At 49.2% G+C, this 25,868-nt stretch overlaps 1 protein-coding gene across 1 annotated transcript in view; it reads right to left on the reverse strand.

The window, feature by feature from the left end:
- The window catches only part of WASF3 (WASP family member 3), a 204,377-nt gene extending 179,624 nt beyond the window's left edge, over positions 1–24,753 (reverse strand). The window contains exon 1 of the mRNA XM_086935176.1: positions 24,515–24,753. The gene's annotated coding sequence lies outside the window, so the exon portion shown is untranslated. The remainder of the gene's footprint in view (positions 1–24,514) is intronic.
- Positions 24,754–25,868: the final 1,115 nt, after the last annotated feature.

The following is a 25,868-nucleotide window of genomic DNA, read 5'->3' on the forward strand; positions in this document are numbered from 1 at the left end:
CTACCATGACACATCTGCGGGTAGTAAAATACATATCATGTAACATTAGGGAAATGGAAATTAAATTGTGTCCACAGTTTAACAACATTCTTCAATAAGACAATTGGTAGCATCCAAGGATCTTGGCTCTATCAAGAAAAGCACATAACAAATATCTTAATGAATGGTGCACTTTAAAGGACCAATAGCTAAATACCATATAAGGAATGAGGACATCAAAGCTATAGAGAAAGTTGGTTTAAGCTGGGCCTTTAAGCTATGGAACACAATGCACGTTTCATATCTAGCTGACCACTAAAACAGTGACATTCAGGAAATGTTGATGTAAAATAGACCAGAATATACTCCTAAATTAGGTCAATAAGTATGAATCTGAACAACCTAGTTTCACATCCACCAATTGCAAAAGTGCGCCTTGTGCCTTATACTCTGGCTTCTTCAAATACAGCAGTAGAAATATTGAAGAACATCCTGTAAAACTTAAGTAAACTACTTTTGAGGTATAAATGTACCCTGAACAAAAGTTTCACACATCACTGCTTGAGCCAAGAATTTTTATAGGTGTATTGACGTAAGCAGGCAGGAGAAGTAATAAAGTGCATTAAAAGAAATATTTTCTGGCATAAAATACCCCATGTGATTTACTGAGATTCTCATCTCATGAGAATATAAAGGACACTAACTGAATCATTACATGAATTGAGGTTTTCATGTTAAAAGTCAAGGAAGAAAAATAAAGACCACATTCTATATTCAAAACAAGGGTCACATGAAGACAAATCGTGGACATAATTATCTCAAGCTGTCTTCTAGCATAACCACTTGACTATCACACAAACTACAATGAGATTGCATAACAACGAAATGAAATGACAGAGGATTTGATTAGCCTTCCTCGGGTAAGGAAACAGTGCATCAAGGACACAAGCACACTAATTAAACCATTATTCACATATCTTGTTAATAATACACAATAGCAAATATTAAAGTAACAGGTTGGAAATTAAACACACATTGATTCACTTTAGAAATGCTGCTTGGCTCACAGCATCAAGAGTGAATAACTCACATAAGGATGGAAAATAGGAGGCACAAATGGGGAGAGGACAAGAAGGTCTTTATGGAATAGAAAGTTTGAGAGTACTTTACCAGACGTAAATCAGATGTTTAAAGTTGAAGACAATCTGGCTATTTTGCAGACCATCAGGATAGCAATGAGTCCCACTACGGTCAACTATAAACTGCAATTTATAACAAGCATTCACAATGCATTGGCTTCGCCTATAGGATTAATAATACGCTTTTTTTGTTGTAAGTTGTAGCTTAGTAAGTGCTGTGCAATACAAGTTATTGAAATTGTTATGCTTTTTTTAGGGAGAAACGCAATATATTGTGCGCTCCTATGATTCAACAAGATTATGCCAATGATAATTGCGAATCTGTGTAAAAGTGTGTATAGGAGGAACACAGCTCTCAACATATTGACAGTGCTAAAGAAAATCAAAATGCAGTGGCCTGTAAAACATTACGGTTTTAGTAACTTATATTGCACAACTGCTCACTAAGCTACAACTTAGGACAAAAAACAGCTTATGTTAAATCGCATAGGCGAGACCAATGCATTACCAATGCTTGTTTAGCATGCAGTTAATTAGTACAGACAGGTATGATGTGATAAATATATTTATTTATGGTTAGTCCACAATATAAAGTGACAGTCTCGTTGGCTTGGAGGTGCGTTACAGAATCCTATCTCAAGGGAGTGAAGTATTGTCCTACCAAAGTCACTGATATGAAATGGAATATATAATTTAGTTGTACAAAATGCATCCAAGACTTTGCTTGATTGCGGCCTCATGAAATAAATGTTAGGCACACTGTATGAAATACAAGATGCTGTGAGAAATATAAGATGGGGGTACTGAAATAATTTGAAGACCTTAACAATAAAAGTTTATTTTTGCATGTTTCTCTTTGGGTTTATCATAGTCGGCGCAGACCACAGGGCCACCTGGCTGCGAAGCAGTGCTGTGGGCAATGCCTGCCCCCCACAGAGGGTGATGACCGTCATGTCAGCAATGTGCCTGTTTTTAGAGTGCAAAGAAAAGCAGGCTGTTGTAAATAGGATGGTGATAGATGACAGGATACTTCTAGTTGATTACATGTAGATTTATTGTAGGACACAGCTGAGTACAAAACCCGCCAGCTGACCAGACCATCAACTGACACTGGTAGAACACTCTGGTACAGATTAGAACACTCACATGTATTCTGGGAAGCTAGGGAGGTAGGAACACTAAGGAAGGGCTAAAGACTACTGTCAGCCATATTACAAGAAGAATCAATATACAACCCATCTTCCTCCTTTACAGAAAAGAAATGAAACAAACATAAAAATAAAGCTTGAAGCATGGGGGACAACAACAAAAATAATAACAACAGAAAGGAGGCCTAAGACGACTTGAACTAATTTTAGTTCATGAAGGCAAAAGAGCATTTTGGGGCAAAGAGTGTAAAAGTGAAGTGTGAGGTGAGACACAACACTTAAAACAACTAATAGGCATCACCACTACCTACTCCCCTTAGACTGACAAAACAGGAAAAAGATAGTGCACTCCCTCCAATCTGTCCTTGATCAGCAAAACAGGCCATATTACAAGAAGAATCAATATACAACACAGGCAGCAGGGGTGAGTTGCCAAAAAACATGAGCAAACAGAGGAGTATGACGCCTAACTTAAAAACGCCCAGCAGGGACTCTGTCCCTGAGAAGAAGTGCCCATGTACCAAAGGGTCCCAGCAGGCACTGGCTGTATCCAGGGAATGCAGGATAGTTGAAGCGATGGACATTAAATGTGTATATGAATAAATTCCTGCCAAAAAAATGATGGTGTTGGAGGAAGTTCTGGGGCAACGAGTGCCCTCAGAGCACCAACGAATGATGCAGCACCTTGTTAGGAAAAAAAACCATCCACTGGGAAATAGGAGTTGCAATTTCTTTCCAAACGCGGTGTGGTCTGGTTTGACGGAGTGAATGTACCGTTCTCAGTGGTGACATGACACGGCTTGTCCTCCTTTCTACTTTTGGGGTACGCTGTGGATTTCGCGTTGTCAGCAAATGCTGCAATATTATTATTTTTTTAAACTATGCCTAGCATGACCCTGTAAAACAACGGTCGACTGATCGGGCACCTACTGTGCACATAGGTAGGTGCAGCCCACAGACTCTGTGCTCTGCCACTTCTTTCCTGTGTGCCAAACTGCAGGGTTTGGCCTCACCTCGACTAAGAACAGTTCTAAACTGCCAGTATACCAGCGGACACTTGTATACGTCACTGGAAGAAAAGTAACAATCCACTGTGTAATGTTCTTGATATGAAGCACTGCGCCAAGCTATATAATAGTAAGCAGGGTGTGAGAGATGTGACGAGATGGGGGGGTAAGATGAAAAAGGGTTGGCGATGAGGGGAGAGCACATTATTCAATCACCGTCCAGGACGCAGAAAAGAGCTCCCTGACAAGCATCAAGGGAGAGGAGAAGAGCAGCGGCCAGAGCTGCTGACTGAGTTGGGGGTCCTGGTTCGAGTCTCAGTGGCGCATCCTCCTCGGATTCTGGCCAAATCACTTAATATCTCACAGGTGATGAGTTGGGCTACAGAAATGTGTTAATTTAAAGTATCACACAAGCTGAAAAAGAGGCAAAACGTTATGAAAAAAAGCATAGGGACAGAAAAGAAAGAGCTCCAAATTTAAAGTATCACGCAATATGAAAAAGCAGAGAGGCAAAACTTTAAGACAAAATTGTGGTAAGTACAAAAATACTTAAATAATAAAGAGTTTGTAATAAAGAATAACTTGTTTATTAGGTGAAGTTCATCCGAGTAGAAATCTGTGGCTCTCCCTCTGGCTGGTCGATCAGTAACTGCCAAAGAGTGGAACTGTTCCAGCCTGATAGGAATGTGGAAAGCACTAGGCACAGTGCTTCACACTCCCTAAATAAGCATTTGTAAATGCAGTAAAATATGCTACAGCCAATATAAATGGAGGAAAAATAAGTGGCGAGCACAGGAGCCAATGAAAAGCCAGGGCAGCAAGGGGGCGGGATGTAAGACCCTTTTAAGATTTTAAGAGTAATTAAAAGCTTTGGGAAGGCTTTGAAACTGCTAAAAAACACCTGAAATGGAAGGTCACTAACAAGTTTCCCTTCAAGCATTCTTTTATATGATGTGTAACAACATTGAATGTTTCTGTTTTATCAACCTTCAGAAGATACACTTAATCGTTCCTCTTTATCTAAACTTTATATGTCACAGTGTAAGGGGTTATTGGTGTACTAAGCTTCTAATAAAATGTGGGTGGGGTGCAAGAACTAGAAGGTGGCCCATGATGGACTAACTTGTGTGCTAAAAAGTATGAGCTACTGACGAATTTGTCCAGCGAAAAGCCAACCTCACTGCATGCTTCTCTCTTTATTTGAGCCCATTGGCAAGTCAAGGATTGTCACAACAATCTTTAGCTCTCGCCTTGCCCTCTCTGATTCTGCGTGTGTTTGTGGGTGAGAGAGGGAGGCAGAGCAGGGGTGCCTGGAGGGTTGGTGATAGAGGAGGCGGTGGTGGCTGAGGTAGGAGGGTCCATTGTTGTGCACGGCTGTGTAGGCTTGTGTGAAGAGTTGGAACTGGCATAGTTTCATGAGACAGTGTAGCTGCCTGCGGTGGGGGCTGATGTGAGTGCGTGGAGAACGTTTGTGTGAGCGTTTTATTATGATGAAAAAAAAAAAAAGGAAGAAACACCATGGAAATCAAAGAAAATTATTTTCAGAAAAACCCACTGGAGCAAGAAATAATGTAACCTAGAACACAAAATGAGTGCCCCAATTCCAACTTATACACCTCCTATACCGGTTGACAGTATCAATAAAGGATCTCCAGATACATACTGAAGGGACACAGTGCCTCTTACTGCTTGCTTCGTGTAGTTATAAAATGTTTTCAAGGTGGCTCACAGGGGGAGACAAGTGGATAAAAGTTGGACATGTGGGGGGGGGCGCTAGATGGCGCCGGACCGAGATGGCCACGCTCATGTGAGGCTCCCGCCGACCCGGGCGGATAAATCCTTATAAACCACATCCTTCATCGAAAATAGACATTTCCGACATCACCACTCAGACAAGAGAGTAGTGCTGCCTGCCCTGCCTGAGTTTCGGAGCCGGGAGAGTTACACAGCTGCCGATATTTGCACTAAAGATCAGCTTCGGCACGAGAGGAGTACGCCTGGAACGCCCCGCTGGAAGAAGCATTCACACGAGGCCGCGGCTTCGCGGGGTTGGCTCACGAGTGTCGGCCGGCTTGAGGGTGTCGGCGGGCCTTGCCTACAACTGCCGGGGGCCTAGAAGAGAGCGAGACTGCTGCGGGCACCCCCAGTGAGGCGGAAGAAGGGAGAGGCGCAGTGCCCTGCAGTCAGCACATGAAGAGCCTGGCGCTGGGGCGCTATGCTGAGCGTAGACACCGGTGAGGCCTAGGTCGCGAACACTGCCGAATGAAGGAGGCCGCCGAGCGAATTTGCAAGGACACCTAATTGAAGCGCAAGTATCGTGGTGAACTTTGTGAGGAGCGGAAGGTGCGCTATATAACCGTGGGAGGCGGCTTCCATAAACAAAGCGCTAGACGCAGTCTGCCATTTTCTCTGCAGGGTGGAAGCGCGCTCTCTCTACCAGGGTTACCGCGGACACAGGCTACAATGGATGCTATATTATGCCTGCTCCTCATCGCCCAGGCACAGTACCACCTGGGGTATTATCCGTATCTGCCTAGTATTTTAAGAGCATTAGAGCTACGTCCCTGCGCCTGTCCTGGTCTAACTGGCGATTATAGTGAGGTGCTGGGGGCCGCTGCAGTGTTCGGGAGAGTGGAGCCATTTTGTGTGTTCCCCTCAGGCGCAGACCCTAGCCTTGACCTCCCTACCGTGAGCGTACATGGGGAGGACGGAACCAAAGCAGGCGAAATTGACTTTTGACGCACGAAAGGCGTCCAGCTCCAGAGAGCGAGAAGATGATGACCCACTAGAAACCAGAGTGTAAAGGTGGAAAGCGCTTTTGGTGGGGATGCAACAGAGCCTTGCCTCTATCGATTCCAAAATGGACGCTATGAATAACAGGCTCGAGGCAGTAGTGACGAAGCTGGACAAATATGAAGAGCGGCTAAAGGAGGTGGAACATAGAGTGTCGGACTTGGAAGAGGGTGCAGGGACCAGACAGCAGAATATGCAGCAAATGGATAAATTGCTGTAAGTCATCGCAGATAAAAATGAGGAGTTGGAAGCTCGTTCCCGAAGGAACAATATATGGATGCTAGGCCTGGCAAAATCTACCAACACTGGGAGATTGGAGGATTTCTTGGAGCGTTTGCTGGACTGATCTGTTTGGTGAGGACTCCTTTTCTAAGCACATGGTCATCAAAAGGGGGCATAGATCGTTGGCAGCACGTCCCGTCCCCCCCCGGGACCCCGCCACGCCCAATAATCATGCGGTTCCTGAACTACCGCGACAGAGATACAGTGCTGCGCATAGCGCAGGAGAAAGGCGAGGTGAAGTATGAGAACACCACCCTGTTTTATCCCGACTTCACCCAAAATGTACAAGAGGCCCGGCACAAATTCATGGCGGTAAAGAAAAAATTGCAAGCACAAGGCATCCAATATGCAATGCTATACCCTGCGAAGCTACGGATTCACCATTGCGGGAAACCACATATCTTTGGCACACCGCAACAGGCAGAGGAGTACCTTAAACGGGACCGACGATCGGCCTCGCGAGAGGAAGCAGAAAGAAGGCGCTCGAGATCCCACTCGCCGCTGTCGGAGCCGGGCTGATACTGGAGTGCGACACCAGAGGCAGTACTGGACCGTACAGTTGCTATGGCCATAATGAACGCTATGCGGACTGGTGATGTATAACTATAGTTTATAGACTAAATGTACATTTTGCCGCCCGGACACTCGCCCCCGTCCCGTCAGACCGACCCCTGTAGCACAGGTGGTTGCGGGTGGGTGAAATAAGGAGGTTGAGTGGGTGTGACATTGGCCCCTAGCGGTCCCCAATTGTGGGCATTCCCCCCCTTCTCTTCTTTCGTCGTAATTTGAGGGCATTTTTGGGAGGGTAGGGCACATGCACGGCGTGTTTGGGAGGCTGTTGTGGGAGGTGGGAAGGGAGCAACTGCAATAGCACCACTAAGTAGTAGGATTTCTGTTGGGGGGAGTTGGGGAATGTTATGACCGGCGAGTTGGTAATGCCGGAAAGGATGGGAGAGAACTTTTGTTACATGGATGTATGATTACCTGTTCTCGTACAGTTTTCACAATAATGCAATTTAGGATGGATGGTAGGGATGACGGATGATGTGAGTGATAGGCACACTGTTGCAATATTAACGTGGAATGTCCGCGGGCTATACAACCCAAGGAAAAAGAGACAAGTGCTGGGTTACCTAGACCGCCATCACATTTCAGTTGCCATGTTGCAGGAAACGCATTTAAACTCTGAAACCACACCCCAGTTTGCATCACAATTGGGTGGCTTACCGCTCCTTTGCATCTTACTCTACTTATCCCCGGGGAGTTACGATTTTAATTAAAGGAGGGTTGTCTTTTGTACTGGGGGGAACAGAGTCTGATGCTGGAGGCCGCTACTGTCTCCTGTAGGGCAGACTAAATTCACACGACGTGACCTTCACCAACTACTACGGTCCCAATTATGATGAGCCCCGTACACTTCTTAAACTCTGAAAAGGGGTTCAGGAGCTAGGTACTACATTTGTAGTCTGGGGGGGGGATTTCAACACTGTGATGCACCTGCACCAAGATAGATCTAACATATCCCCTGCCCATTACACTAACACCTGTCATACACTACAAGAACATACGAGAGACAGCTGCCTTGTGGATTCTTGGAGGCACATGCACCCCGATGGGAAGGAAGGTACCCACCTCTCGGCGGTGCACTCCTCTTGGGCCAGGCTAGACTACATTTTCTTGTCGGCTGGAATGGCACACTGGGTGGTGCGGACGACACATTTATCATGTACATACTCTGATCACTCCCCTGTTCTTGTTGAACTGCAAACCCCGATGCAGCAATCCCCATATAGAAGCTGGCGTCTCAATTTTTTTTTTTTTTTTAAATATATTTTTATTGCAGGAATCAGTAAATTTTTACAAAGCGGACCAGCATTATAAGTTCAATCAAAATTAGTAGGATACATCCCATCGTCCCACGACAGGATGGTCCATTACACAGCCATTTAGCCCACAACCCGAGGGTCGGGCGGCGATTACCAGTGGGGACTCAACAGGAAGTCGAAGCCGGTCCGGATGATCCACTATCCGTCATCTGCTTTTCTAAACCATCCTACAAAAAGGGCAAAAGAAAACCCCCCCCCAAAACACTATGAACCAAACAGAACCCCCCCCAACCCCGCCATCAGTGCACGGTAACAGCCGTAAGAGGATCTATGAGAGGACCCCCGGGGAAAGCAACAGACATGTAAAGTGCAATCGTCTATCGGGACTCGGGGCGAGCAGCATCCTCACTTTCGGAATCGCTGGGAGCGCAATAATCCCTGAGGGCCTGCACTAATGTCTTCCATTCTAACGCTGCCTCCTGCGCCTTCTCGTTGTGATGTCTCCTAGCTAACTGGTATCGCAGCGTACTTTCCCCCGCCGCCCATTTCAAAAGTTCGCTGTGCCATCGGACCCCCGTTGGACCAACCCGTGCCTTCCAGTTCCTAGTCACCTCCCGTTTAGCAAGGAGAAGCCCCAGATCGATGAATTTACTAGTGATTTTGTTTTTGGGGGTATGCGGAAACCAGTGCAGGAGCCCCACTGCCGCATCAACCGGTAAGGACCTCCCCATCACCTCCTGCAGGGTATCCCCCACTTCAAGCCAATAGGAGGACAGCCCCGGGCAAGACCACAACATGTGGAGGAGGTCTGCATCAGGCGCACGGCACCTGGGGCAGTCCGCAGAGTCCGTGGCAAAATATTGTTGGATCTTCGCCGGGGTCAAGTATGCCCTGTGGAGTACATAGAAGTGGACCAATTGAAAGCGGGCGTGGCGCGTGCCCTTCCAGGCCCGCCTCATGAGTTGGGACCAGGTCGTCTTCGGGATCTCCTTCCCTATGTCCTCTTCCCAACGGGTTCTTAAGGTAGTGAGGGGGGCCAGGCCCTCATTGATCAGTCTGCCGTATAGGCAAGTAACCGCCTTAACCGTTCCCGCGGACATCATGACGTACTGGCACACCGGAGATGTAGGAGGTTCCTCCAGTCCGTGTTTCCAGTGCGCCTGAATCGCTCGGATCAGGGCCGTGTGCAAAAGAAAATCGCCGCGAGGAACCTCAAAGCGGTCAACGAGCTCCTGAAAGGGCAATAGCGCCCCGTCCTCGTATAGGTCACCCACCAACTGTAGACCCGCGTCCTCCCAGTCCGCTAGTTGCGACCAATCACCGCCATGAGGCAGGGCCGTCAGCATACCCAGAGGCATTTCGGGTGCATATGGTATCCGCAACTGGCCCCGGGCGTGGGCTCGGTTCCAGCATAACCGAATGGTCCTCTCTTCGAGCGTCAGGTCCTGCAAGGCCAAACGTTGTCGCAGCGCTGTGAAGGAGATGACATGCCTAGCCATCCCCGTGCCCCTCCTGTCCTCTGGGCCCCGGAATTCTCTGGCGACCTCCTGGGTGAAAAACTGGAGCTGCGCTGCCAAGTAATACTTCTCAAAGTCCGGCACCGCAAGCCCACCCTCAGCTTCTGGTCTCGTCAGGGTCTAGAGGGCCACTCTTCGGCGGCCCGAACCCCAGAGGAATCCCACCACCATTGACCGTAACAGGCGAAATGTGGCCGGCGGGATCCAAATCGGCAGCGCCCGGAAATAGTACAGCAGCCGGGGGAGCGCCACCATTTTAAGCAGAGCAATCCGCCCCGCTACCGAGAGCGGTAGAGTAGCCCAGAAGTCCATGCTGCCACGCAGCGCTCGAGTGCTGCGAGCTATGTTCCCATCCAGGAGGTCAGACGGTTCGTGGTAGACGTACACCCCCAGGTACTTGAAGCAGTCAGGTTCCCACCTAATCTCCCTGCTGATATCAGGGCTGGGTGTACCCTTGCGAACCGGGAAGAGACAGGTCTTAGCCCAATTTACCCGAAGGCCCGAGACCTCCCCAAATGCCGTGAGCGCCGATGCAGCCCCATTCAAGGCAACAACCGGGTCCTCAAGAAAGAGCAACTGGTCATCTCCGTACAACGAGATATAATGTGGGCCCGAAGGTGTCCACAAACCGTTATAGTGGGCCCCCGACCGGAGTAGCAGCGCCAGTGGCTCCACCGCCAGCGCGAAGAGAAGCAGGGATAATGAACAACCCTGCCTCGTGCCTCTCTCCACCGGGTATTGCGAGGAGATCAGCGGGCCTGCCCTTACCCTGGCCGACGCCGAGGCATACAGTACCGTGGTCCACCTAACGAAGCCCTCGCCTAGGCCGAACCGCAGCAATACAGTGCGCAGGAAGTCCCATTCGAGGCTGTCAAAAGCCTTCTCCAAATCTACCGAAAGGACTACCGGGCATGGGGCGTCCACGAGCGGTTCTCCCAGCAAGCGGAACAGCCTACGGATGTTCATGGTCGTGTTTCGCTTAGGAATGAATCCGGCCTGGTCCTCATGTACCAGAGAGCCCATGTGACCTAGCAACCTCGATGCCAAGATGCTGCTCAGTATCTTATAATCGACCGTCAACATTGACAAGGGACGGTAGGATGCCGGATCGGACGAGTCCCTTCCCGGCTTGAGGAGGGGAACCACTAAGGCCTCGCACATCGAGCCGGGGAGCCGACCCAGCCGCTTCGCCTCTCTGTAAACTATCAACAGCCTCGGTGCCAGTAGATCAGCGTAGGCTGCATAAAATTCAATCGGAAGGTGGTCTAGTCCTGGGGTCTTATTCCTCGCTATCTTTTTAATGGCGCTGCGAATTTCCCCCAGTTCAATGTCGGAGCCCAGAGCTTTCGCTACGTCAGGCTCCACCATTGGGAGCTCTAGGGGTCGCAGGTAGTCATCGATCAGGTCGGGGTCCCTGGCAGAGCGACTGCGGTACAAGCATTCATAGTAACGCAGGTAACAACTCAAGATCTCAGGCTGAGTGTGCACTTCGGCCCCTTCCGCCGTGCGCCTGGACGTCGTTAGAGAGGTCTGGCGCGTGGGATTAGCTAGCCACGCCAGTAATGCGCCCGATCTGTCCCCCTCCGCAAGCGACCTAACAGTATAGGCCTTATAGTCGAAGCAGCGCAACCGCTCGACCTCCGCCGCTACCGCCTCTTTCGCCGCTGCCGTGCGCTCCTGAAGTTCAGGACGCCCGGGGCGGCGGAGTTCCAACTCACGGAGTTTCCGATCAGCCACAGCCAAATCATCAAGGATGATTCGCCTCATGCCCACCTTTTTAGAAATGCAGAAGCCCCTGACCACCACCTTAAAGGCGTCCCATTCCAACGCCCTCGATCCCGCAGTGCCCCCATTGGACGCAAAGTATTCCGAGATCTTATCTTCTAGGTCCGCTTTGAAGACTATGTCCTCCAAGATTTCGGGACGCATTTGCCAGGTGGGTACAGCAGGAACCCCAGGAAACCAGCGAAGGTCCAGCAGGAGAGGGTTATGATCTGAGATGGTCCTGGTCAGATATTCAGACCGGACCGCTGCTGAAACCAACTCTGCCGAGCCCAGAAACCCGTCCAGTCGGACGTGCAACTCGTGCAGACCCGAGAAGTAGGAATAGTCCCTAGTGTCGGGGTGCTGTGCCCTCCAGATGTCCGTAAGACCCCAGTGCGTCTGCCAGTCCCTCCAACCTTTAGCCACACGGCGAACCGGAGAGTCAGGGAGGGGGGGGGGGTTGCAAGCGGTCAGCCTCCACATCCACTATTGAATTGAAATCCCCTCCGAGCAGGAGGGGCCCGGAGAAGAAGTGGGCCAACGAGCCCGATAACCTGGAAAGGAAGGCAAGCTGGTCCACGTTAGGCGCATAAACACAGCAAACGTTTAGGTCCCTCCCCCCCAGTGTGCCTGAGATGGCCACGTAGCGACCCTCCGGATCCACCACTGATTTCGTAACCTGAAAAGGAACCCCAGCTCTGACTCAAATCAGCGCCCCCCCTGGCATACGCTGAGTACGAAGTGCAAAAGACCTGCCCTCTCCACCTACGCTGTAGCGCCGCCCCTTCCGCCTTGTTGAGATGGGTTTCCTGCAGCAGCGCCATTTGCACCCCTCTACGCACTAAATAAGCGTGGACTTTGTGACGTCTAGACATAGTGTGAAGCCCCCGTACATTCCAAGTGATGCATTTCACATTAGCAACATCAGCCATTGTCCCATATCGTTCGTGCAAAGTCTCTCCACCCGGGTCCCAACAAAAGGAGAGCAACAATCAACCCAGCACTGATGGCGGCCATTTTCCCCAACCAAAAAACAACAACCCCCGTTCGAGCCAAACCCTTGCCCACCCTCCCCAGAACAGGACCCAAATAGTACCATCTAGTTCCCATCCAAACCATACCCCCAACAAACCCACAGTCCCCAACTAATCCTGCAGTCGCCACCGCAGGAAGGCCTTAAGGGCTAGGTGCGGGCTGGGCGCCGGCAATGGGCCCTCGATTCTCGGGCTACCGAGACTAAAGTGAGCCCGAGACAATACCAAAACCCCCCATGTCACGAGCAGGGCACCCCACCTCCCCTTCACCGGAGTTCATGAGCAATCGCCTACCCCCGCCACCCCCGCTGCGGGCCCCCACCCAAATGGACGCAGCTCACCCAGTCATCCCTGTCCATCCAATAGGTCCTCAACCGAGTTCGGAGTGATCACCGGCATGTGGACACTGTCAGTCACCGACTCCTCCGAGTCCGTTGGTGCCCCCTCGTCTCCAAGGTCCGCTTCCTCCTCAATGGGACCATCTCGTGAGCCAGATAGCGTAGACAACACCTCCAACACTCCCTTTCGCTCCGCCGACGTCTCCACAGTCGAGGGCCTGCCTGACTGGCCACGGCGACTCCGAATTCTTTTGGACCGCCGCCGCTGTCCAGGCTCCACTGCCAGTTGAGTTGAGGAGCCAAAGCCATCTTTTCCAGCTCTATAAAGTTCGAGCCAGCTACAGACGTCTTCCGGGGAATCAAAGAACTGAGTCTTGTCATCAACGATGATGCGGAGCCTTGCAGGAAACAGGAGCGAGTATTGGATGCCCTTGCTCCGGAGCGCGCGCTTGACCGCCAGGAAAGAGAACCGCCTGCGCTGGGTCTCATATGTGTAGTCCGGGAAGATATTCACTTGGCTATTTTCCACCTTGTAGGGGCGGCCTCGCTGGGACTCTGTGCGCTCGCTCCAGGGTGTAGAAGGAGGACAGGCCCTCCGGGGCCACCGTGTCCCGTAGCCAGGCTTCCAAGTAGGCCACCATGTCGCCATCCTCAATCTTCTCCGGCAGGCCCACCACTCGAATGTTATTCCGTCTGTTACGTCCCTCCGCATCCTCCGCTCGCCGCTCCAGGGCATCAATCCGGGATAGGGCATCCTTCATCGTCGCGGCCAGGGTTCTCTGTGCTGGCTCCAGGGTCTTTACCGAGCCCTCCACTTCCTTGACCCTATCCGAAAGCTTGCCGTGGTCCGCTCTAAGGAGGCCCAGACTCGTCGCAACCTGGGCAATGTCCTGCTGGAGGGCCGAGCGCGTGGTCGCGATCGCCTCCAGGACCCGGTCAAATTGTTGCTGCAATGGCGCGCCACCAGAGCTCTCCGGGTCCCCACGGTCATCCTTGTCCGGCGCCTCCGAGTCCGAGGCGGCTGGGGTGGTCCCCTTGGCTCCTCTCAGTTTTCCCATGGCGCCGGAGTCCCACAGTGGAGAGTCAGTCAGAGGCGCCACTGAGTGCGGGCGTCGACTATGTCCCACTCGGCTGGTGGTCTTCGGGTCGACGATCTCCGTCTCCAGGGCCTGTTGGTCCTCCACAGCCTCGGGCCGCGCCACCACTGCGTCGTCGGAGGGCACTGAGGAGGAGGCGGGGACAATCGGCGCCAGGTCGGGCAGGCCCGTTTGGCCGATGAGGATCTGGAACGAGGGTCACCACCACCACCGGAGACTTTGTGGCGCCAAGGCGCCGTGCCGCCCATGGAGGTCAGTCACTCGGCGGGATGCAGCTGGGTGCGGCTCAGGGGGTCGGCACCGCAGGCAGGGCCGCCAGGCGTTCGTGAATCGAGGTCCACGATAGTGTGGACCTCCAACCACCCAGGAGCGATCACCGCGTTCAAAGTCCGATCACCGCGACCCCCAGACCATCTCCTCACAGGGAGATAAAAGGTGGAGGGTGCGCTGTGGCCGACGACGCTCCTCCAGATTAAGGGTCCCAGCTAAGGAGACAAAGAGGTCCGGGCGCCATATTGGGTCGCACTCCGCGGGTCCCCAAACTTCGATTTTCCGTCGGATCAACCCGTGTTCGAGTTTCACCGGGCGCCTCGGCAGGTCCCAATCGGTCCGATCATCGGTTTGCGGGGGCTAGGGTGCCCCGCGGACTCCGATCTGCAGGATAATCACGGGCTCAGTCCCGGAGCCGAGCTCTCAGGCGACCATCGCCATCGGCGTCCAAGCCACGCCCCCGAAGCTGGCGTCTCAATCCCCTACATTTGCAGGATGCTGTCTTTAGGGCGGACCTAGAGCAAGATATCCAAGACTTTTTTGAACGTAACATTGCCTCAGTCCCTAGCATTACTACGGTATGGGAAGCCCTCAAGGTTACAGTTCGGGGTTTGTGTATTTCTTGGGGTGGAGGGGTATTGAGGACACTGCAGCATGATCTCAATCGGCTGGAGCAGATACTCAAACAATTGGAAAATGACATTGCCGCAAATTCTAATGACCAGGACCCTAAGAGCTAAGATGCGTGATACAATGTCTGAATATGAGGAGCTTGCTCATAAAGAGGGCAAGTTCCGTGGCAAACCATATATGGCTAGAGTGTATAGAGAGGGTGACCGACCGGGGAAAGCTCTCGCCACTGCTGTGCGGCCCCCTAAATTCTCCAATTATGTCACCACAGTAGAGAATGCCCAGGGCACACTTTGCAGAAACCTTCCTGACCTACTCCATACTTTAAGAGACTTTTATAGCGCACTGTACTTCACCCAGAGAGGGGACCCACTAGACCTATCGGCCTACCTGGACGATACAGCTCTGGCACGGCTGGGTGATACCCAAAGAAAATTTCTTGATCACGATTTTGAATTAGACGAGATAACGGAAGCAATAATGCAAATGAAAATCGGGGCGTGCCCCAGGATCGGATGGATTGCCGATTGAATTTTATAAAACGTATGTCCACATCCTCGCACCAATCCTTAGGGAAGTATTCTACACAGCGCGTGACGAGGGTTGCCTACCGGAGTCTATGCGTGAAGCCATAATTAACTCCCGGCCCAAGCCAGGGAACCCCCAACAAGTTGCGATTCATACTGACCTCTATCCCTACTAAATTGTGACACGAAAATCCTGGCAAAAGTCATAGCGACCAGACTGATCCTCCTCATGCACAAATGAGTACTGCCTGATCAAGCAGGGTTCATACCGAATCGAGCAATAGCTCATAACCTCAGAACCCTGGCTTCAGTCATGCAACATATAGACCCTACCAGCTCTGCAGTGGCAGTGTTTTAGACGCCACTAAGCCATTTGATTCCCTGGAATGGGACTATTTGATGGGGATATTAGGCAGCTTGGGATTGCCCATTTCTTTCCTTTAGTGGATCCGACTTTTGTATCACCGGCCTATAGCATCTGTGCTCCTCAATGGTGCGAGATCCCCCTCCTTTCCCATCTCTAGAGGAACGCACCAAGGATGCACCTTATCCCCAATCTTATTTGCCTTGGCTATTAAACCTCTTGCTGCAAAGCTGCGCCAACACCACAATGATAAAGCACTAATTTACCCGGCCAGACAGTTACTCATATCTCTTTATGCGGACGACATAACCCTATACATCCATAAACCTCATGAAAATCTGAATCCGGTTCTAAGGGAAATCGCTAAATTCAGAGCCATATCCGGTATTCAGATCAACTGGTCCAAATCAGTAGTTTTCCCCCTAACGAACACCACCATGCAACACCAACTGGATTATCTATTGGTCTGGGAGATGGATGAAGTCAAATATCTTGGCATCTACGTCACTAGGGACAAAGAGGCCTTAATGAGGGCTAATTATGGCACAGCCAAGGATAAAATTACTGACAATATTACTAAATGGTTGACTTTGCCCCTATCCATGGCAGGAAGGATCTCATTGATTAAAATGATACTACTGCCCAAACTATTATACCTTTTCACCAACATCCCATAATACCCCGGCAGATTCTTTTTCAAAACACTCCGAACACAGCTTACAAGATTCATTTGGGGAGGGAAGCAGCCGCGTCTAAGCCTTAACACTATGATGCTGCCTTGTTGTCAGGGAGGGTTCGACGTGCCCAATTTTGAATACTGCTATTATTGTGCGCAAGCCCACTTTGCAACATACTGGTTTCATCCACCACCTTATATGCCCCACCTCGCTGTGGAGGACGGCTACATGGCGCCGACCCCCCCGTCGACTTACCTCTTCACGCAAGTTAACGAACGCGGGCGAGACCCATCCACGTTAGACTGTACGGTAGTAGCCTTGCGGAAAATAGTTTAAAAGCTGGATGCCCCGATGTTGTACTCTCCCAATATGACTTTGAAACGCCATCCATTGCTAGCCGTCACAGAGGAAGGGATCTGTTGTAGGATGCTTGAAAACCTGAAATATTTCACCTGGGGAGATCTTTATATTGGGGGGCGCTTTCGGACCTTAGACCAATTCTTTAACCAGCACGCACCCACGGTTATGGACACCTTCCTCTGCACTGACCCTGGGCTTTCCCGAGGAAACGCCTACACTAGAAGCACTGCAGATGTTTTTACAGAAGGTACCCCCCAAGCATGCGGTGTCCCTGCTTTACAAACACACACAAACAGCGCAACCAAACACTATATGCAGAACCAGGCAGGACTGGGACAGAGATCTAGAGGTTACACTCTCTGATGACCAATGGAGCGCAGCTGCACCCACACGGAAGCTGTCACGGGTAATAGCAGGCTGCGACTGATACACTTTAAATTCCTACACAGACTATATCATACGCCTGTAGGGCTCCATAAATTCCACCTCCGAGACAATGATAAGTGCACCAGATGCCGCTGGGAAGGCGCGGATTTCCTCCACCTGGCGTGGACTTGCCCACAAGTCGCATTATTTTGGAAGCAAATTTTTTAGGGTCTATCCACCATGTTGGGGATAACGCTCAACCATTGCCCATTGGTGGGTCTCTTGGTCCTATCGCACAACATTAATACTCCACATAAGAAATTCCTAGCTATAGGCCTGCTTTTGGCGAAAAGACAGCTTGCATGCCCGCTGGGGGAGGGGGAGGGCTCCTAAGTTTAAAGGATGGATTCAAACCATGACCACATGGCAAGAGAACTTGGGCTATTCTGCGGAATCGCTACCCCTGAAATCCCGCCCAAAGGACATTTGGGGCCCATTGACCAGTTATCTGCTAGCACAAGAGGGCACTACTGATCAAAGTCAAGGGGACACAGAGGCGAGAGAGGGAGATGTCTGATACAGCACATGACGAAGCCCCTTAGGTGCTCTAGGTGCGTTGGCTGAACGGGGCAAACAGCGACGATGGGCCTGATGGCGTGAGTGTGCTGCTAGAAATTATGTACTGTAACCCCCACAGGTAATGAATGGAGACGATCCTATCAGAAGAAAGTGGTTCATAATTGGTTCAGGTTATGCGATTGTGTATTATCCAATGGCAACTAGTGGCGAACTGTCGTTATGTATGTTATCTGTTATCTCACTTGAAGATGTATCCTATGGACTGTAACAAAAGAGAACGGACTGTCGTATAAGGTAATCAAGAGGGGGGATATAATTGTTGAATTTTGTAGATACGGGAAGGTGTACCACGTCAAGATATAATGCAACTTTTTGATCCGCCGGAATGTTCATTTCACTGATGTACAGTACTAAGCTTCAATAAAGGTTTTTGAAAAAAAAAAATAGTTAGACATGTGCAGAATCTTTTTTGATAACCACTGCTAAATATCACGAACATGAAGCTAGGATTGGGAAAAAAGTTTGTTATGCATAGAAAGTTCCAGGTACATTGTATCAGCTGTGATTATAGACTTATGATTCAGTAAGGCTATTAGTGAGACTAAACTGTATACAAATTTGCATAAACAGGAAGTGACAACACCAATTAGCAAGGATAACACGAAGCCTTGCATGCAAGTCCAGCTGATGACTCGACAGTGGCGTAGGAAATGTGACATGGGCCATATCGCAAGCAACTAAAATGGGCTCCAGAGCCGTGCTTGGGTAATAAAAGGCAGCCACAACTGGGGTGCAGTGGACTCCTCACAATTCATGCGCCACTGCACTTTCTGCACTATAAACAGATATATTCATCAAGCACAAGCATTAGTGCAGCGTGCACATTTTAAGCATTTAATCAGCAAGGCAGCCGCCTTCAGCACTTCATTTTAAGGGAAAGCATCACATGCCTGATAACCACTCGGGAAAGCTAGGATTCATTCATGATATGAATCTAGAGTAAGCATGAGATAGAAAACCATTTCTTAAGTGAAACAACTGCACTACTACACAAGGCCAAACAAGCACAATTTCGCACTTGGGTCAGACTTTGTAGACTGATATAACCCAACACAGAGAGAAATCTGACGTCTGCCTATCATTTTCAAGTGCCCTCGTTATAAAACATCTTAAAAAATGACCATAACTTATACTCCTCTGCATCTCATTCACCTACTAAATCCTTACTTGTAATGCAAATAAAAATAGTTTTCATACAGAGCGTGTAAACATGTTAGTCAGACCAGCTTTCTAAAGAAAACTTGAAGTTTCTTCTTTTAGAGACTAAAATGAGATTTGCCAAACAAATCAGTTCCTCACTAGACACAGGCCACAGTTGGGGATTTATTGTTGTTTACAGTTTATTTCTCACCAGAGAGTTGAGAGGCTGCCAGTATCCATGGCAACCTCGCACTTCTCCTTAACCTGGGCACTACAAGCAACCAGGCCGCATGCAGGCCGACAGCTCGCACTGGCTATAAAACACACTATTCAAGAGCTGGGGATCCCGGTTCAAGTCTCGGCCGCGCAGCATCCTGTGATTCTGGGCAAATCACTTAAACTCTTCAGGAGATAAATTGGGCTATTTAAATATTCTAATTTATTTTAAAAGTATCACAGAAGCTGAAAGAGCAAAAAGAGGTAACTTTGCGAAAAATACGTTGGGACGAAGGAAAGAGCTCCCTGACAAGTATCATGGAAGAGTAGAGGATGTAGTGCAACGGCAAGAGCTGCTGCCTCAGGAGCTGGGGATCCTGGGTTGAGTCTCAGAGGTGCAACATCCTGTGCAATTGTCTAATCTCTCCAGGCTATATAAATCTGTTAATTTATAAAGTATCACACAAGACATTTACAAATTATTTCGGCTACAGGAAAATGATAAAAGAAGACGAGGAACAAGCATTGGTAAATGTAGGGAAATATGCTACAGCTAATAGAAATGGAGGAAAAGTAAGTGGCAAGCACAGAAACCAATAAAAAAAAACAAAGGGCATGAAGCCAGCCCCTTTTAAGATTTATATGAACAACAATATATTTCACTAGCACAGATCAATCGCTGTGCAGGAAAAACCTAAAAATCAGCACTGGATCCCAAATTAAATTCTGCACTCTGTAGGTGATAACGATGCTGACAGTACAATGGGACGACACTGCTCAGAAAAGCATAAAAGACCGAAATGTAAAATAGTTACTCATTTTTTCATTTGCCTGGGGAGACATGGATCACTAGTAATAATCACATAGTAATGTGCGTGTGCTGGAAATATTACAATACATGTGAGCAAAACATGTTTAAACACATTACATCAAAACATCCAGTCATATTGATGACCAATCCAACTGACAGCCATAGGAAAGGCCTACACAGATTCTGCACAGGAATTGAAATACACAGGAAAGAAATTCTATTAAAAACAATAAATAAATAAATAATGGAAAACAATGCCAAATACAACAAGCATTGGCAAAGCCAATAGGTCTCGCCTAGGCAAGAGCTTTTGCCTCTGCCAATGTTTTATCAATTTTGTACACCAGAGTGGCTGGAGTGTCGTGAATTGGAGTGTTGTGGAGAGGAGTAAATTGGAGTGTCAGAGTAGCGCAGTGCTGTGGAGGGAGTACAATGTCGTAGAGTGGAAGGGCATAGAGTTGAGTGGAGCACAGTGTCAGAGCTGAGTAGAGTGGCATAGAGTGTCATGGACAGTGTACAGCAGAGTGCAGTGGCATAGAGGGTGTGTTGCATAGAGGAAGTAGTTTTGTAGAGCCGAGCCAAGCAGAGAGCACTGGTTTTGAGTAAGGTGGTGTAGAATCCATCAAAATACAGTGCAGGGAGTTAGAGTAGAGCAGTACAGAGTAGATTGAAGGGGTGTAGAGTGCAATGGCTAAGAGGGGAGTAGAATGCAATGGCATAGAGGGGAGTAGAGTGGCGCTTACTGGAGCAGGACTCAAGTGCAGTGGTGCAGAGTGGCACCGGGGGGGGGGGGGGGGAGTGGCGCATGGGGGGGTGGAGTGGCGCATGGGTGGGGTAGAGTGGCGCATGGGGGGGGTAGAGTGGCGCATGGGGGGGTAGAGTGGCGCATGGGGGGGGTAGAGTGGCGCATGGGGGGGTAGAGTGGCGCATGGGGGGGTAGAGTGGCGCATGGGGGGGTAGAGTGGCGCATGGGGGGTAGAGTGGCGCATGGGGGGGTAGAGTGGCGCATGGGGGGGTAGAGTGGCGCATGGGGGGGTAGAGTGGCACATGGGGGGGTAGAGTGGCACATGGGGGGGTAGAGTGGCACATGGGGGGGGTAGAGTGGCACATGGGGGGGGTAGAGTGGCACATGTGGGGGGTAGAGTGGCGCCGAAAGGAAATCACCAAGATGCGCACGCTTTGCATTGCAAGCAATGCAACACATGCACTTCTTTGCTGCAAAAGCTCTGCCAATGGCATTAGGTCCCCTCCTACGTGCGTTGCGTAGGACGAGACCTAAAAAGGAAACAACATTGTGGTCTGGCCTTGGCAAAATGGTGCAAGTGTTGCTTTTTTGTAATGTTTTTATTACAAGCATATGCCACAAAAATAAACAGAAGGGAACGGAAAAAGACAACATGCTGCCATCTAAATATAGGGACTTCATGCTTGTGTTAATTTTTTTTAAAGCATTGCAGATAATCTTAATAGAGCAGTATGGATTGCTTCCTAGCAGGCAGGTGTATATAAACATTTTGATTATTAATGAACACCACAGGAAAGGTCTTAATGGGACAAAGAAAAGCTACTAAAGATGATTTTATTTATTTTTAAAACAATAAAGTATAGAATAATATATGCATTGACAAAGTAAAGCCTTGTCAATTAAGTGTACTTATTTTCTGGTGGATGTGCACATGTGATCAGATAAAATGCTGTCACTTACAGTGCAGTAGAGCCAAAAATGGAGTGTGCTGACCAATTCCCCAATGATGTATTCTTTTGGAGGCGAAAGTAAAATATGAATGGCAGTTCAACAGACAGAAGGATGACCCAACCCCCTCTAAGCATTTGTACATGTCTTTTGTTTTATTACTATTTTTGATTTTATGAGGCTGGCAGTTTAAGCTGTCTCTATGGCAGACCTAAATATGATGGTCTCAACTCACAAAATATCCTTTAAAATAAATAAATCAGAAATGAGCTTCCATACAGTTACTCCTACGTTTGGGACAAGCACCAAACTTTTTTTTTTTTTTTAATTCGCACAGAATTCCATTAGCACTACTGCGAATCCACAACAGTCGACAATTCCCAGAAGTACTCGCGTGTGCCATCTATGTTTGTATGCAACCTGTAGCCAGGTTTTGATTCAACATAGCAAAGTTTGCACGTTTAATTTTTCTTTGTTTCCCGATGGGGAAATTTTTTTTCCCTGCACAGAAACACCCGAATTTACACCCACATAATATTTAGGTCTGGCAGCATCCAAGAACTTATGATTTTGCTAAAAATCACTTTGCCACTGGATTCAAGCAAGCCGGGCTGAAGACGGCTGAAATGCCAGAAACCCATCCTCGGAAGCTTGTTTCCGGTCCAGGGAAGGCATGGCTTGGCAGTTCGGGCTGGACTGTTCCCATGAGGCACAGGATCAGACTGATTTGCATATGGCCATGTCTGAACTGGGGTGGCAGAGTGGGCTAAAGAATAGTGATGGATTAAACCCAGATCTGTTGACTGGGTGTGAGTGTTTGATTGGTTCAGATGCTCCGTCCATCACCACCCCCTTTTGTACCGCTTTGTTCGCCATAAGTTGGCAGGGTAAGCTCAGACGTGAGTCCCTTGCTCACTTTGCCACTGGATTCAAGCAAGCGGGCTGAAGACGGCTGAAATGTCAGAAACCGGTCCTTGGAAGCTTGTTTCCGGTCCAGGGAAGGCATGGCTTGGCAGTTCGGGCTGGACTGTTCCCATGAGGCACAGGGCCAGACTGATTTGCATATGACCATGTCTGAACTGGGGTGGCAGAGTGGGCTAAAGAACGGTGATGGATTAAACCCAGATCTGTTGACTGGGTGTGAGTGTTTGATTAGTTCAGATGCTCCGTCCATCACCACCCCCTTTTGTACAGCTTTGTTAAAAATTAAACATGTATTATACCTATTTATAAGGAGTTCAGTCAGCCCTCTTTATTCTTTAGTCAGTTGTGTCATTCAGCCCTCTTTATTCTTTAGTCAGTTGTGTCATTCACTTTTTCTTCTGTTCACTACAGCATATAGCATGAATGGCATTCATGGAACACATCTGCAGGTAAATTAGTTTCTTTCAGCGCCAGGGACTTCTAAGGCAATGTGTTCTTTTAGAGATTTTGCTTTATTTGTTTATTATTTTGTTTTATATTGGCGATAGCCAAGCACTCTCCCAGCAATGAAGATTTGCAAAAACCATGACAAAATAATCACTGACAAAGCCAAAAGGATGTCTACCAACACCAAATCTATTGGCTTTGCAAATGCTTATTTTGAGGTGTTCCCTCCCCGTTGCAATGCTTTCTTTCTAAACCCGACAGAAAATTAGAAGCATATCAAGGAGAAAAAAAAATACTTTCGGACAGGCATGGTTTTGCATTGGATATGAATGACTGCCACAGTGATAAACTTGCATTTTTTCTTTAAATGAATGTATATTATTTCTGTTCCTTTTAATTATAAGGGGTCGGAAAAGTAGCTCACTACTAGCTAGATACCTTTGCAAACGACTTTCCCAAACTACTTTGGTAATATAAACATTTATCAAGAAGGCCCAACTTGGATAATATAGTAAATGAATGTTATCGATGCCCATAACTTCCCCACTACCTTTCATGGGATGCCAAGTGCCACAATGTTAGTGTAAGTGGTTGTGCTCTGGGAAAAAACAGCTTCTTGCTCCTGGGCAACTAGAATATCCTGTAGAAAGATCCTTTCATACAGTCAAGACTATGAATTCAACAAAAATGCTGTTATCCTGGCTGAAATTAAATGGTAAAATGGATGGGGTATTAAGACAGTAGCACGCCATCGCCAAATTTTCTATCGGCGAGTTTGCACACCAATTATAGAACAAAGATATGCATCGTTCACTGCTCTCAATAAGCATTTACAGTTCTCTTCATTCCAACTATCCCCATTTCTTGGCCTCACTGGAGTGCATTCATCTTCAATGCACATGCACTTTTAGTGTAAACTATGTAAACCTTCTTGGCAGTGCTTAATTTGTAAAACAATAAGTGCCGGGGCTCAAAGGCCCCCTCTAAAGCTCGTCACCAGCGCCGCCGAATACGGGGCCGACACCCACGTCAGCCACCACCAAATGCTGCCTGACCCCCGACTTTATCCCTGCAGGCTCCGTCCCACGCCTGCCCTTTCACCCTCCGGTCCCTCCACTCCTCCCACCCTAGAACCCCCCACCCTCTACATCTCTCTGTGTCCCAGTCCCCAAAAACCAGCACCGGTGGCCACTACCCGCAACCACCGGCCCTAACCATGCACATAAAATGGGAGTCCCGATGACAGCGTGGGACTCCGCCCCGGCTCTCCCTGCCTTGCTGCTACCCGAAAGCAAGCAAGTCTTCGACACAAACAAATCAGTGAAAATCCAACGCGAAGAGAAAATCCCCAAACCGATGCTGTCTCTCCAAAATCAACGCTCCGGTCTCCAGCATCCCGCAGCCACAGAGGTACCAGATAAAGGCCTCCTCCCTTCGCCAGCCCACAGCCACCCGGGAAGGGACTTTGTCCTCAGGCTCTGGTGCACTGCACGGAATGGGGGGAGCGAGGAGCCTCCATCACTCACCTCTCCTCCCCCGAGTCGCAGCCGCCCGCGTGAACGAATGAATCCACCTCGGCCACAGGAAACCCCGTGGAGGGACCACGAGCCAGATTAGAGGGCCACTCTGCCGGGAGCATTCCGCTGAGCAACTCCGGTGCAAGGGACCGACTCGCCGCAAACCTGGCTCCCATCCAAACCTGGCATCCCCAGGGGAGGCTGCAGATGCGATGCACGCGCCACCTGCACTATTTCCCTCAGTCTGCATCTGATGACGAGGCGAGCACACACAAACACCCACCCCGTCAGTCCCCCAGACCTTCAGCGACCAATCGGGAGCTGCTGAAGGCCAGCCCACGCGAAAGGCATCAGACACGAAGACTACAACCCTCCCCCAATCCCCATTCCCTCAAGAAGCTCTCTCAGCCCGTTCCGAGGGAGGGGGAAGGCGCGTCAACCGCAGAAACAAAGACGGCTCCCGGAGAGCCCGCCCGCCCGCCTTCCCCATCCCGGTGAAAGCCCGAGGTCCGTCACCAGCCGGCCGGAGGGGTGAGAGCGAGAGGCCGGCCGAGCCGCACAGACGAGTCGACGCGGGGAAGGCACAGCTAGCCCAGCCCTGAAAAATCACCTTCACCACCACTGACTGACTCGCGAAAGAAATCCGTTGCCCCGGCCCTGTCCATAGCCATAGTCCAGGCCCGGACAAAAAGTTCCGGTGCTGAGCACCGGAAGCCACTGCTGACAAATGTGAAGAGAACATTTGCATTCTTTAACCAGGACTCAAATAGTAGCCGTCAAAATGTTCCTTACAACACACCCACGCGCAACAGTCTGTCGGAACGGATTAGATTGATGGTTAATGACTGCCCTCCAAGCTATGCCTTCAGAGCCCAAGGCGAGGGAAAACGGAGAGGTGCGAGGTAATTACGCACTCACCAGTCCACACGAAAGATGCTATTGCCACTGTGAAAAGATGAAATAAAAAGAGACGCTTAGCTCTGTTATCAAGATTACGCACTGCTTCGCTGTGCCTAAAACCGTTCAATTTTTAACATATTACACGGTGCACAGGGATGCATGCAGCAGTCTCAAACAGGATTTTCTGACAGGTGGATCAGGTTATAGGTTCAGCAATCCTGTATTTCCTCCAAAAAAATACGAGGTACAACTAAGGAAGGTTTGCAAGAAATCTGGTGAGTTGTTGACACTGATAAGCAATTGCAGTCTTGGACTGGTACTTCGATTGTCTGCTGATAATAACAATTACTCAAATGCATCATCATCATCCTGGGACTTAGTATTGGATTTGCACAGGCACCATATGATCTGCTCTCTTCTGCCTATTCTAACTGTAAATAAACTTTCATTGCAAGGTACATCA

This window comes from Lissotriton vulgaris, chromosome 8 (genome assembly GCF_964263255.1).
Source record: "Lissotriton vulgaris chromosome 8, aLisVul1.2, whole genome shotgun sequence".
NCBI classification, from domain to species: Eukaryota; Metazoa; Chordata; class Amphibia; order Caudata; family Salamandridae; genus Lissotriton; species Lissotriton vulgaris.